We start from the raw sequence: 16,050 nt of genomic DNA on the forward strand, positions 1-16,050 counted from the left end.
CATTATACGGCTAACGCTAGTCGGCCCAAGCTTGTGTGGCGCGGCGTAGCACCTCAAAATGCGTCATAACATCACGCTGCGCCCACCTCCCCCCGTTGTTCTTGGCTAAGGCAAGCTGCGTGCTCCTATAGTACCCGCTACAGCGCCTGTTTTCCATCAGCCGAACGCGTCTTAATCATGTTAATGGCAACTGTAGCAAGGCTGCTGCGATCTACATTATGCCCTGTTGATGCTGCTAAGTATTTTGTTTTTCTGCTTCAATGGCCGATGCTGGCCGCACTTTTATTGACTCCAACCCATAATCGGATTGTGTGGCCTAGCGAGCACGCTGCGATCAGCGTTGGAGCTGCAGCGCTTCCGTGGTTCGAGAGAGTCGACGTCAAGTGCCGACCACTTTTAATGCATCCCTTGATGTTGGCCTACACATTGGAGAATACATCGCAGTCAGCTTTCTCAGTATTCTTTTTTTCTCGCGGCACGTACAATGGTGGAGGCACCTTCAGGTAGACCGAGCGGCCTATGACTACGCCCCTGGATATATTGTACCACACCAAGAACTTCAGCTTGTAACAAAATCTGGAAATTAATCTAATTTGCTTCGCTTTCATAGCCGTTAACGCACCCGCTAAGCTACGGAGTCCCCACTCACAATAGCAACATGACAGTTAAATGTGCAGTCCGCAACAACACTTGCGTACAGGAAAGCGCGTCATTCGACAGTTACCGCCACCTGTTTGAGTCATAAACCATCACTCCTGGACTAGCCTAGGGCTATCAGTTCTAGGAAAATGTTTGTTTATCCTGATGCTTGTTTTTATTTTTCGTCGTTACTCTCTTGATTTACTCCTCGATTTTTGTACTGTTCTTTTCTTCTGCATTATATAGTTGGATTTTATTACAACCTGCATTCATCAATAATGTTTTACTACATATATGCACAGTTTCATTCATAAGTGCTAAACACTCGTTCATGTTACCGTTTTTCTGCATTATGCTTTCCTGCATTTTATCTATTCGTTCACTCTCTGTTAATTGAATCCAGCGTTTATTCGGCAATTTACCGATACTTTGTGTATGTACTTGTACTGTGTTGCTTACTACTGTATATTTTCTATATACACTGCTTAACAGGAGGTCCTCCGGACAGTCTACTATGGGACCTTTTTCTGAACTTATAACATATGTGCATATGTGACCTATAGTCCAACATGTTTTAAAAACCAAAAGGAAACGGAAACGTGGGAGACGTGTTGCTACGATCAATAACCCATTCATACTGGCGACCCCAAACGCCTAACGATGATTAAGCAGTCTCATTGTCACCATCGTTTGTGCACGAGGCCTGTGCAAACCATTTGTATAATCAGTTTCCCTTCATCAATTTTGTTTCTCCCGCGTCTCTCCGTCTAGCCATTTCAGCATCTGTATTCATTTTTTTCTGAATCATTACTGCTCACAATCGCGAGCTGTGTTCCGGAGTACACTTCATTACATCGTCATTGAGTCTAGCCCATGTGAGTGTATTCAATTATGTTGTTTTCTTTCTACCTCGCAAGAGCCCAAGAACTGCCTTCTAGGTAAAAGTTGAACTTCAATATAACATACACGAATACAACGAAATATCGGGTGTAAGAGAGCAATCTACAGATTTTGTCGCCAATATTAGCGTGTTACGAAAGAATACTTAAAAGAAATATCGGATATGTCGAAAGCATTTTTGCGTCGAATGTAACTTGCCTATAAATAGATTCGACCGTATTGCCATTGACACTAAGTTCTTCTTGGGAGTACGTTTGACGTAGTCACTTTTCTTTTAAACCAGCGTTGTTGTTGTTGTTTTTTAACCATAAATTGTTCTATCCCTAAAGTAAGGCTTATTTTGTTTTCTAGTCGGTGTACAACGCGCGAACCGGTAGTAAATTTTGGCTTCTGCGCAGTGTCCCGCGCCAGCGTTTGCGCATCTGCTGAAGCTGAATCCGAATACCGAGTTCGCGTCCGTCAACGCATTGCAGCGAAGCGTATTTTGAGTTGGACCGCTTACGATTCAATACAAAGATATGACGAGCATATGAAGTTTATAGGCGTGGATATTCGAGAGGCCATGGCTAACGCAGGCACGCAGCTTTATATAATTTCGAAGATGGTGTTCAGTTTCGAGGTACCCGGTCCGCATTTCATCGTAATCACACAAAGAAAGAAACTACTCTTACAACAAACTACAGGTGTGCACATGAATATGCATGCGGTCTTAATAGACAGACGTACTTCATTACGGCGCAACGAAATACGTGGTTTCACAATCCAAAATATCAGTGTCAGACAAAAAACTACGGATATAATACCCCTTCTCTAGACCTCTTATTTGCATAAGAAGTTTATGTGGGACGTCTCTGCCTAAATGAACTGATGACTCGGTTCTGCTCAGCGAACGCTGAAGTAACAGTGGTAGCGTCTTCTCTCCCATAAAAACTTTAGTGCAGTTAACACTACGCTTCGATATATTTCGAGTTCTGCAGTTTTCCACCACCTTGCTAAGGAAACTATAACTAAATCAAAAGGATGTTTGCGTCACTCAGTATGTTCCGGAACACGTTAGCAACACTGACACAGCTGTTCCACAGGGTAATTAGAGCATGACCGTAGAGACTGCCTCTGGCCATGCCACGCTGAAAAGCATTAATTCCTTTCGGACAAGCCGATGAACATATTCAAAAGGCCGACATATACATTGCGTGAAAAATGTTTTCAAGATAACTGTGATTACAGAAATGCAATAATGCTTTCACTCGAGGTGTTCAAGCTAACCGCTCAGAATGGCACATCTGGCGGGCAATTTCATCATCCCTGTTGAATGTGTACTCACTCCTGCTCCGGATTATCCACGCATTCATGCTATGCCACCTCGCTTATTCGGCGGCTATGCACAACTAACTCGTGCCGGAGCACAACAACATCAATGCCCTAATCAGAAGAGTATTCAAGCTTGCCCTAGACCTTCCCGTCCGACTGCATACAGAAGACCTCCTCAAGCTGGTAATCCACAACACGTTCGAAGAAATCTTGAAGCCCAAGAGTTTTCTCAGTTTGTCATGCTCTCCGGCACCCCAGTGGGCCAAGCCATACTTGGCGTGCTGGGACGTACTCCCCCGGTCGTCGGTTCCGACGCTGTGAAGCTGCCCAACGACGTAAGATGCAATATTTTCATACACCGGATGCCACGCAATATGCATCCGACCTACAACGAAGGACGAAGACGAGCCAGGGCAGTGCCCGCTTGGACAAGGATCGAACATGCTTCGTAGACGCTCCTTCATACGCTCAAGGAGAAGCCTCAGTGGTCATCGACTGTGATTCCAAAATCATCAGCTGCGCTACCATCCGCACTTCTAGTTCCAGCGTTGCAGAACAGGTTGCCATTGCTCTTGCTTTGACGGACGGCGTACATGACACGATTTATTCAGGCTCGAAGACCACTATCAGGGCCTTTCAGATGGGCATGGTGGCTCCGCAGGCCCTACGTATCATCCAAAATGTTAAAGACCTCAAACATCACTCATTGATTGGCCTGGTTCCCTGCGCACCTTCGAACCATTTAGGGTGTCTCGCTCAACCCCCAACGAGGAGGCACACTCGGCTGCACGCGGTTTGACTGACCGTGCGCCGGGTAACGCGTCCTCTGTAACAGAATGTGTGTTGCGTAAAGAATGTTGTGTATCGCCTTCCGTTATCGTGCGGAAAAGTTTACATTGGGCAGTTTGGGAGGTGCCTGAATGATAGGTTAAGAGAACACAAACAAAAATTGAACGGATACCGAGATGGTCATGTTTCTGTGCATTGCAGTGAATGTGGGTGCAAACCCTTGTTCAAGAAGTGTTCTGTTTTGTATAGAAATGTAGATAAAGTTACGCGAGAGGTTGTTGAAGCCACTCTGATGCAGCGCTATTCGTGTGATCTTCACTGACGCCAGCCCAGCGGATGAACGCGGGGGAGTCACGGTAGGACCCTGATCTCATGACCGTATTCGCAGCCTCGGAACGTACATTAACCGATCTCTCCCTCCTGGAAGAACGTGCGATTGCTAGGGCAATCCTTTCCACCTATTCTGTCCCTCCTTCTACCCCCAATCATATTCTCACAGACTCCCAGGCAGCTCGTCGGCGTTTTCTTTTCAGCACTTTACATCCTACCACCATGTCCATATTCGAATCCTTCCTATCATCCACCTCGCATACTTTTCGGTTGGTCTGGATGCCTGGGCACGCAGCGATCCCCGGTAATGAGCGCGATCATGCGCTGGCCCGAGAACTCTCATACCGAGCCGCTGGGAATCGCTCTGCCATCATCCGACCGCAACCTTTCTCGTACGCATCCCAACTTGCTGAGATAAGCCTAACTCGGCACCACTACCTCCCCCCTCATCCTTCCCTTACTCACCGACAGGCTGTCTGTTGGCGACAACTACAGACGAATACTTTCCCGACGCCCCTTTCCTGTTCCTTTCTCTACCCCTCCCGTGGTCCAGCTCAATGCCCGCACTGCGGCGACCGCCCCACCCTACTGCATATGGTCTGGCTTTGCCAAGACATTCCCAACGTCCCTCCGGTTCCAAACCCTACCCTCACCTCCTCGGAGGAGCGGCTGACCGACGCGACGGCGAATGGCCAGCAATGGCTGGTCGACCGTGCCGTGGCGGTGGCTGCTACCTATGGGGCCCCGGACTAAGGGCTCCATCTTCGAGGCATAACTGGTCTCCACGACATTGCAATAAAGTTTATTCTCTCTCTGTTGTTTCTACGCAATAAGGAAGAAAAACCTAATGGTGAAGTTTCCACTTAAACCGCAGCGATGGCCCTAGCGGTAGAGCATCCGCCTCGTATGCGGGAGGTACCGAGTTCAAATCCCGGTGCGGCCGGGAACCCACCGATTTTTCGAATGGGTAGAGATGTGCCCTATCCTGGTGCTCGGCTGTCGTGGGGGTTCACATCTCGAAAGAGGGCCCAATAGAGATTTCAGGACTTGTCTCTGGGCGCCTCTTGTCCAACCACAGACGGCCTTGTGGACGAGCATCCGCCGCGGCTGTGGGAGGCAAGTGCTGCCGCCGGGTACCTACCGGTAAAATAGGTACAAGCACGCTCCCGGCCTGGTGTTCGGCCATTACGGGACCTCAATGCTTGAAAAGTGGTGTTTGACTTCAACCCGAAGGCGTCCCCACCTCAATAGGTGCTTGGGGCGCCACATGGGAAATGGCCGCCGAACGGCCCAGACATTACTTGTTTTCTGTGCTCACGAGGGTTTCGACGGGAATTCAGGGCGCGGGCTCCTTTCCCAAGCATATCATCCCTGCAGGAAGCCGAACGCCAGGCCGGTATACGCTTGTACCCATTTGAACCAGTGGGTGCCCGGCGGCGGTGGGAATCGAACCCACAACCTCCCGCAGCCGAGGCGGGTGCTCTTCCACCACGCTTTACGCACGCACACACACACACAAGCGCGCGCGCGCGCGCGCAGTACACTAATATTTTCCGAAAGCTGTAACATACGATACTGCAGCTGGTGCTTTGCACGATTCGAAAGAGCGCGCAACATGCAAGGCTTTTCGACATGAGTATTCTATACAACAGGCAAGTGGACACGCATACCAGGGCCGGTATAATGTAGCGATGCCTTCGCCAACAAACAAAGATGAGTGGATTGCTCTTCGAACAGCTTCAGGGCACTTACATTACGGACCTTTCACAGAAGCGATCCGTGGCGTAGGTCGTCTGCTATGTACAAAGTCACAAAAGCGCTGCAGTGCTTCTTGACATGCGCCAGCCTATATGACTGCTTGTTATCGACTCAGCGACGAACGCTTGATTGCGTGTGTACAAGTGCAAAGTCTGAACTTCTCTTTTCCTTCTCATATTTCAATTCCCTTCCCCCCTTCCCCAGTGGAGGCTAGAGCCTGCTTAACCTTCCTGCCTTTCCCTGGTGACGTCTCTCTCTCTCTCTCTCTCTGTCCGCTCAATTCTATAGCCCTCGTATTACCCACCTTCACAGTCGTCTGATAGCACTGATAAAGCAGGCAGAGCGTCACTCTGACCACTGATGCAGCGCGGAAATCACCGATAGTAATAGCATTGCGAAAGGCGTCGCTACAATATCGCGGTCCAGAGCGCTACTGACTGATTTCTCTTCTTAGGCAAGGCGTTATGGAGACAGCCAATGCGCGGAGCACACAAACAAACCGCGACAGGGCTCTAGCGTCGAACAGGCGCTTGAATGAAGTTGTTCCTCACCGAGTACGTCAAGGTATCCGACCTGGCTCATCATGGGCGATGTGTTGATCTGGCACATGTAGCCGCCAGCGGTCTGACTCCTGCACGTTGCGGATGTGCAGCACGAAGTGCCGGTTGTCGCTGGTGCTGAGGGAGATGCGGTAGTTGCGGCTGATCACCTGCTGGTGAATGCTCAGGATACCCTTGTCCTCCACCTTGATCCACGCTGGCTGCAAGCACAGAGTGCAGATATGTAAAATTTGTACTACTACAATGAAACTTCAGCGGGTCCTTGCTTTCGGCAAATAACCCGAGAGCACTGTTCACAAATCTGCGCTGGATGCAGTCACTATAGTAACAAGGTTAGCGTGATCGAGCTAAGAGCTAAAAGAGAGCAAGATCTAATATCAGCGCTGGTGCTTAGTAACTGTTATAAGATGAATGTAAGTTATCAATACTTCTTTTGGGCGAGTTTGGTACATCTTGAAACTTTGGGTACACAGCGCAAACAGACGACCACAAGAATGGAGACACGGGACCACACAGGTGTGTGGCTGACTAACAATGTTTTAAACAACCAGTTGTAAAGTCGCGCCTGTGTGTCCGTGTCTCCCTTATGTGGGTCGTCTGTTGCTTAGCAACTGTTTTAAGATGAATGTAAGTTAGCGTAAGTCTTTAAAAAATGACGTTAAGTAGAAGTATCTTCAATCGATCAGCCTAATTAACAGGGCGATGAGAGGGCAGGGCATCGAAAAGCAATTGAAAACATGAAAAAGCGATGTCGAGAAAAAAGAAAAGAAAGGTTGTGAGCACGGAACAAAACGCGCTTCAAAGTGCAGAAAATGCTATGACGAAGTACAACCACAATGAGGAAAATCTCTCGCATTTGTCCTTTCCCATGTGATAACTTATTGCCCCTGTCACAGTAAAGATTTATGTTTATTTTAGCTGATGAGATTCGACCCATCAAATGACGGTGGGTTCAAGTGGTGCTACATGACAAATAATAATTATAACTTGCATAAAACATTAATACCAATTTGTCATATATTTTTTTAAAAACGCAAGAGGTCATCGAACAAGGCAAAATGCAGTAGTGCTGTTAGGCAAATTTTATCTTTCAAACGTCACACTGGTTAAACGGTTGTGTCATCAAAAGCATCCGTCACCGCATTCGTCTCCAGCGTAGTCGACAATCATGGGACCGAAATAAATGCGTCGTCGGTTTCCAGAGCGAGCGCTGCGGAGGCAGAGGATATAGCGATAGCGTTAGCCATCACGACGAGACCGCACTGGAAGTGCGCCATAGTTCTGACGGACTCTCAGACGGCATACAGAAATAATTACAGGGCCAAAATTTCCAGGGCCGCCCATCGCATTCTGAGTGGAGCGCACCAGTTCCCACCATACATACAAATCGTGTGGACACCGGGGCATGAGTCCTTATGCGGCAATCAGCAGTCACACGCCTAATTAAGCCCGAGCGCATGCACACCGGGAGCCACGAGAGGGCCCCGCTGAGCAGTTACACCCCGAGCCCATACCATTAACCTACACGCACATCCTAAAGCACTATCGCCTTTCACGAAGAACACTACCGCCGCCTCATAATGCTCTGACGCGAGATGAAGCCGTATTATGGAGAAAACTCCAAACACATATCCACATTTGAGTCTCTACCACGCCATACACCCTGCGCTGTATTCCTATAAATGCCCACACTGCGATCAATGCGCAACGCTTTACTACGTGGTATGGGCATGCGCAAGCACACCACAGCTCAATGGGAGGCAGCGCTGTCCAGCTAGGACTCGACGGACCAGCTCAACCTGATCCACCGAGCGAGAAGGGCAGCTAAGGCCGCTGGACTCCTGGACTGAGGGGACCACCCACTGCACAACGGAAGAGGTACCTTAACTCCTGTGCTGTTTTCTATAAAGTTTACTCTCTCTCTCTCTCTCTCTCTCTCTCTCTAATGGTGCTAATCGTGATCGCTCCAAGCGACGGTGCAACACTGTTGAATTTGTATTCGTGACGAAAATCGACAGCTGGAGTAGGTATAGATGAGATCAGCGGAACACGTAGCAGTAAAATTTCGTAGATAGGGTGCTTGCAGTGAACTTTAGGCGCCCGTGTGCAAGGAATACTCGCCTGGCGCCTCCATCAATTTTTACCACATCACACGTTATTGTCACACCTGGGTATATCAACACAAATTGCTGCGTCAACTCTTTACTGACATTTTCTTCAGTAACAAAGTCACGTGGTCTAAGACTGTTTCTCATTAGACAGTAAACAGCTTGCTAACTTGCTCAGCGCAACGTAATCTTTCAAACACTAGTGTCAGACTGCTGAGAATGCAGCACTTCAAGCACTGACACTCAAACCGCGCTACTCAGCAAACCCTGACTCAGCACGCTGGTGACATAAATCGGCAAAACATTAGGGCACCAGACGGGCTCGGCCAAATGTTTGCCAACAAGAATCCCCGCTACGGTCAACACCGGCGGTGTGTTTTATTGTCGTGACCTAGCTTACAGATTCGTTCAGCTGGTAACGAGCCTCGCTTGTGTCACGCGTAGCACTGTTCAATCGAACTGCGGGCATCTAGCGTCATTTCGGGCCCTGCGTGCATCGGTCATCGCTACACTTAGGGCACCGCGCGTACTTTTTCATTTGCGGTCGCAATCAGCTTGTCGCAGATGGCGGTGCATGAACGATCGAACAGCGATCTGACACGGGATTGATCACCGCAGGACTGCGACAGCAGCGCAAAGCTTCGACAGCGAGACTCGGGTTCGCAGTCCGAGGTATCTGCTGGCTCTGCTCGCCCTAATTGAGCCCGCGTTGTTGCGGCTATTGTTTTGCATGTCGCTCGCCGGTGCGTCTGCCATTCGCACAAGTCGAGCAGTGGTTTGGGCGACAAGCCGACTCTCTTTATGATTAACGATAACGTGACCTACTAATATTTTATGAAATAAGTGTGGCCATTAATTAAATTTGTTGACATGATAGGATTATTATTCAATCTGCCAGTGTTACTGATAACTGAGTGCAGAAGCTGTAGCCGGCATTCATTCGAAACAAATAGATAAAAAGAAATTTTAAAAAACATTTATAATTAAGCGTTGCTCCAATATATCAGGTATTTCAACGTCTTCGGTCTTTGTTAGTGCCAAAACATTGCCCTGACAAAAATTTGTGTTACAAGCTTGCTTTAAAACTTAATAATAATAATAATAATAATAATAATAATAATAATAATAATAATAATAATAATAATAATAATAATAATAATAATAATAATAATAATAATAATAATAATCACTGCACCCATTTCATGGTAACAGTGCGCGCGAAGAAATTTATTTTCTTTATTAAATATTTTACTTATTCATTGTCTAACATACCTTTTCTTTTTTTTTCGGTACAAAGTCGATACAAAGGAAGAAGAAGAAGGCGTTCTTTCTGCTTGCATCAAAGTCGTAAGAACTGTGCAAAGCAAGATTGCACAAGATAGGATACACATCATGGGATGCGTCCGAGTTATTGGAGCCATCATTAAGTCAATTAAGAATGACTTCAAATTCGTAAGAAATTGAACTTTATGAAGGTGTGGAAAATGAAGTCCATTTGTTATAGCATTCTTTATAATCTTGTGAGAGCTCTGAAATTTTTCCAATGTATCATACAATTGAAATGTTTTTTCTTTGTCTTTATATATATATATATATATATATATTAGTATATATATATATTAGTATATATATATATATATATATATATATATATATATATATATGTACTTATCTGCGTGGAGTATCATATATGATATGTGGCACTTAATTGCGGTTTCTGAAATCACAGCAATAGCGTTTTTTTTTTTTTTTTTTTTTGTTGTTGTTGAAGTTTGCTCTGGTATTTTTAGCATCAAAAGTGGCTTGTCTTTCTTTTTTACAAGAAAATAAATATAATTGTGGTATAAAATTAGGTTATTATGGATGTTCAAATACATTATCAATGCTGCACTGAAGACAAGCTTGTGGTAAAGAATTTAATTCGTGGTTAGTCCGCACAAACAAAATACTTTTAAAATCGCTAATTTCGACCAAACCAGAACAGCTTATCAGAAGCGGCAACGTTTGCTGTTTGAAGCTCGCCTTATTGTTTCAAAGTAGAGAAAGAAATAGTGTGGCCATATTTCTGTAAGGTTGCAACGGTTAAACTTCGAAAACGAGATAAAACGGCATTAAAATATAGGGCTATATCTTTTTTTTTTCTAAATTTTAATCTACTACATAAACCACAGACCTTAGCCCCAACAATTTTTTAAAAATAACATAAACATTTATCTGGTTCGAAATGAGTTCCTGTGCAGCTTGGTACGGTTAAGAAAATTGCTTTTATTTCGTAAGAAAGCAAGAATGACCACCCACGCATATAAAGAAAACCCAAAAGCATTAAGCTTTTCGTGTGCATATGTGTGCCCTTGTTTATGTCTTCGTTACCAACCCCCCCCCCCCCCCCTCCAAAAAAAAAAAATTTCAGTAGATCGACAGGAATGGCACCACAAGACTTGTCCGCCTCTGCGAAACTTAATTGCAAATAATGAATCGGGAAAATTGACAGAGTACGTCTAAAACTTCTGTACCACGAAAGAAAAGGAGAGCAAATGTACAGTCACGTTAGCACACCGCAATCTGACAAGGTTGCCTCGCTTTACACCTTTAACTTGTTCTTTTTCAACCAGCAGTTGACGAATGACGATGCGTCGGAAGAACCACTAGCTGGTGCTCCGACGCTGCGCAGCGGTACGCGGGCACTAGGCTGGGACGCTAGGTTGGGATGCTGTTGTTGGATTGTTGCCGCTTCATGGTGAACCTCCAACGCCGTTGCAGTAAATCTTCGGCCGCCGTCAGCGGTGTACTGCACGACGTTCAGGTTTCCGCTCTGTGCCCTTGTCATGTAAACCTTATCTCTTCGGCTGTGATGTATGAATCTGGCGCGCACCTATTGTTCCGCCGTGTGCTCGCTCGGTTAAATGCCGTTTCGCATTCTAGCTCAGTATGTGACCGCGACATGTGTCGACGAAGCGTAGAGAAATCAGACGTTTGCACACCACAAATGAGGTCAGCTCCGCTTATACGAGGTTAGGTCGGTTGTGAGCCTAATAATGTCCTTTGTTAAAGTAAGGGAGATAACTACGATTGAATTCTTATTACATTTCCTGCTTTGTATACGAAACAGCTTTTAAAAAGCGGCAACGTGACGTACGACGCCAAGGTGATCTCGCAAGAAGTTTATTCGGTCACGCAACCAATTTTGAGCATTTAAAATTAACAAAGTTTACAAAAAGCGATGGCGCCATGATAAGTAACATTAAAACTAGACAACCAGACGGTATGAATGTAGTCCCCCTATGCTTAAAATTCTGTCACGTTTATTTTACAGTTGCGATGACACCTTTGCACCATAGTGTAACGCACGCGCTAAAAAAAATCGTATGCAAAAAGTGTATGCACACTGGTAACTTACACTGGGTCAACGCATTAGGCAGAGGACAAATAAAGAGTCCATACACATCATGGCCTTGCTAGTGTTAGTACATGGAACCAACTGGTCAGGAATAGCATCAGTTTAGCCCTAAAGAACAATAAATAGTAGTATCGATGATACCGCATATGTCGTAAAGAACCCCATTGTCAGATGTTCAAGCGGTCGTTGCGGTAGCTTCACTACGGCATGAGTGTATTTGTGGCAGTGCACGCTTTACAGGCAAAAAAAAAAAAAAAAAAAAAAGCGGTAGTGGCGAAATGAGAAGTGACAGCTGCCAAATGTTTCCTGAAACAGTGCACGAGAGACGAATACTTTAGTAAGCGAAAATTACTAACTAATTAACCAACCAACCAACCAACCAACCAACCTAACCAATCAAACAACCAACCAACCAACAAGCAAACAAACAAACAAACAAACAAACAAACAAACAAACAAACAACAACCAACCAACCAACCAACCAACAAACTAACAAACTAACTATGTTGAATGAATGAATGAATGAATGAATGAATGAATAAAAAGAAAGAAAGGGCCAACCAAGCGTCAGCGCTCAAGAGGACAAGATCGACATACATGGTGGTTAAAATACGCGTAATTCGATGATTAAATGTTGATCACATCTCTTTATTGTCTTTATTTGATGTTCATTATTCACTCTTTGTATCTTATTCGTATTGTATTTCGCGCGCAATTGCGTGGACCTTGTCTTCTTTAGTGTAGACACTTGTTTGACTCCCCCCGCCCCCCCCCCCCCCCCTTTTTATCTTTTTTTAACAGCGAAGCTGTCTAACCTGGACGTTTGCCATCAGGAGTAACGCCGAAATGTGGGCCGATCCTGGTGGTAGTGCAGAAAGGGTCCAAGCGCAATGGCACATACCCCTGTGAACTAGCGATGCTGTTTAAGCTCGAGGATGGTCCGTCAAGTGTACGTCACAAAATTTCCGCATGGCGATGACGTCACCATGCGTCACCTAGCAACGCTTCGCCCCAGCTGCGCCGACCGCAATGAGCCTCGCCACAGCTGCGTGAGCCATGAAGTCATCGCGCGCGCCGCACCGCTTCGCCTTAGCTTTGCGGAGCCATGACGTCACCGCGCTGTGCAGAGTGGTTGCCGCGGCTGCGTAGAGGCGGAGCTAAGCCGCGACATCACTGCGCCAACCCACGGGATATATAGCTCCGCGTCGCCGCCGCGGCGACACTAAATCACCGCCATCTCCGCGCCGAGCACATCGCTTCAGTGATGGGGTGGCAGAAGAAGAGCGTCACTCCCGAAGAAGAGGAAGCGCGGCGTGAAAGCCGCCGCCTCTCTACTCGAGAGCGAGTGAGACCACTTCGGTCCAATCCCGAGTATAACGCCGCCGAAGCGGCGGCGAAACGTCGGTGATTCGCAGAAGATCCGGAGTTAGGAGCCCGCGAAACCGAGCAACAGCGTTTGAGCGTCCAGATACTTCAATGACCGAGTGTTCGTTGCTCCTTGGGCTGTCGATGATTCCGGGGTGATCTTGCGCAAAACGTGGCCGAGTCTCGAAGCCTAACCTCGCAAAAACTTGGCCGAACCGAGGCAAAGCTAGGTGGGGTCGCCAGCTTCGCTGTTTGCCCAGTCTTCGCAGCACTAGTCTGAAGCTGCCTCTAATTCTTTTATTGTTATTTCGAATGAATAAGAGGCCAGATGGGCCGATCCCGGAGATAGTGACCTTTATGGTGAAATGCAGTTGATTTTCGACTATATTAGCGCTAATTATACCTACTGCGCGGCTTCTTCTCGCTTCTCGTGGGCCCCGGCGAGGCCGTCCTCCTTAGTTCCAGCAAACTCGCTTCACTTCCCAAAAGTGTCCGTACGGCGGCTTTGTGTCAGCATGCCTATATCTACGGCGGTGTACCCTTTACAGGAGTATAGTGCAAATGCGAGTAATGTTCGACTATATTGGTGCTAAGTACGCCCTTATCGTTTACTTTACTTAATTTGCAATTAATTTTCGCTTTTGGTCTCGTTGAGACGTACGTTTTGATATACTTTGCGACTCGTTACGACGCTCTGGAGACGCGAAAGGGCCACCTGTGTTTTAGCAAATGACTTGCAACGGGCACGCGTTACTTTCAATACATTATTTCAGGGGGGTTGAGGAAGGGGGGAGCAATGAGGAGGAGAGGAGGGGAGCTGGCAGTCAGCCGTTGCAGGCCCCGGGCAGAAATGAGGCATGTAGATCTGCCCTTCAGATGGATCTGTGCTAGTGCAAATGTGCAAGGACCACTTAATTTTTCTTCGGACCACTTGACATAACCTTTGTCACTCACTCACTCACTCACTCACTCACTCACTCACTCACTCACTCACTCACTCACTCACTCACTCACTCACTCACTCACTCACTCACTCACTCACTCACTCACTCACTCACTCACTCACTCACTCACTCACTCACTCACTCACTCACTCACTCACTCACTCACTCACTCACTCACTCACTCACTCACTCACTCACTCACTCACTCACTCACTCACTCACTCACTCACTCACTCACTCACTCACTCACTCACTCACTCACTCACTCACTCACTCACTCACTCACTCACTCACTCACTCACTCACTCACTCACTCACTCACTCACTCACTCACTCACTCACTCACTCACTGCAGTCAAGAGTCTCAAGACCGAAACGTGCACACACAGTTGAAAACGAATGTACGAGAACTACATGGTACCCTGTACGATCCAAGGTTGTCGATGACGCAGGGGATCCTGGCGTCTCTTCCACGAGGCACAGTCACGTTTGGGATGACCTCGGCGAAGAACGGCGGCAGCTCCTCGTCCAAAATATCCTCCGCAGTACCTGCACATAGTTTATGGTTTAAGAGAGAAATGAGCGAAAGAACGCCACATGTCAAGCTAAAAAGGCTAAAGTAATATAATTGTTTTCTGACACAATACAGCAATTCAGCTTCATGAAAGACAGAACTGCAACTTGAATCATCGGTGGAATTAGTCTGCTGGTTGGTTAGTAACTTTATGTCCCCACACAACTGCATTGAAAACACTCTGTGTTAGGTCGTATTATTTGCGACCAGCAGATGAAGTTGGCACTTTCATATAGCCCAAGTCGGTTTTGCATTGGGACCTTTTTAAAAAAAGTGGATTTGACGCGTTAACTGCCGTTCGATCAACAGCTGTTCAAAGCCAAGGTAACAGCACTCGCGAGAGATACAAAGAGTGATAAAAAACTGCCTGACGGCTTTTGGATGCAAGAGCTTATTTCGTAGCATCTCATGCAGCATAAAATCATCCGACACAAACTTGATAACGATTTCAACATTAAAGCGATTGAGCCCTAAATTCATAAGGGCCGCTTTCCTATCGTAAGGCTTCTCGCAAGCAGAACAAAAGGGAAATGAGTTGGACGGTGGGTAATCATGTCAGCAGAACAAAGATATACAAGAGATTATTCACTACGTGCGTTTATTAAGTCAGGATTTTTTGCCACCACGAATCTTCACCGGCAGTCTTTTCAAAGGAGCTGAGAATTACTGACCCATGATCGTATGGGATCGAAGGCATAACTGCGACAACGTTCTCCGCAGTGTTCCGCCATTCTTCGACATCACGACCTCGGAGCAATTGAATTGAATTGCATTATTTCCACAACAACGTTGCGAGAAACACGAGGCGAAAATGCTGAATTACAGCTTGAAAGGAATACGGTCACCTCGCACAGAGAGCAGCATCAATGCATTGTGCTAGAAAGAGAGGCGCGCGACGGCGAAAACACGCGGCATTGCAAGCTGCAATTGGAAACGCGGTCCTGGTTGTGTACGTCTGGGCGACGACATCGACTACGACGACGATTACGAAGAAGATAAGGAGGAGACCCAGTATAAGGAAGTGAGAGAGAGTGTGTGTGTGTCCGTCGCGAGCTCGCACGGGAGGCTGAAGAAGAGAGGAGCGAGAGCGGCTGCGTGGCGCGTGCGTCCCGCAAAGGTTTCCACCAGCGAGGACGGATGCCGCCCGGAAGCCCTATCGCGAGCGCAGCATCGGACCCCTGGCCAGATAACTGCCCTGTGCGGGCTTCTTCTCCGTCGGGATTATTTGTCCCTCACGGCGGCGAGAAAAGCGCGTGCGGGGAAAGAAAGGAGACCGTTTTGGGGGGAAAGCGGTGGGGGGAGGTCGCGAACTGAAGCTCCCAGCGAAGCGGACCAAATTGAAACAAATGGCGGCGTCGGGCGACTACGGAGTTC

General features: G+C 47.0%; 1 pseudogene; it reads right to left on the minus strand.

Moving 5' to 3' along the window:
- Positions 1 to 16,050, minus strand: part of LOC119446674 (lachesin-like) — a 107,740-nt pseudogene that overhangs the window by 18,741 nt on the left and 72,949 nt on the right.

The sequence above is a fragment of the Dermacentor silvarum genome, chromosome 3, assembly GCF_013339745.2.
Source record: "Dermacentor silvarum isolate Dsil-2018 chromosome 3, BIME_Dsil_1.4, whole genome shotgun sequence".
Taxonomy (NCBI): Eukaryota; Metazoa; Arthropoda; class Arachnida; order Ixodida; family Ixodidae; genus Dermacentor; species Dermacentor silvarum.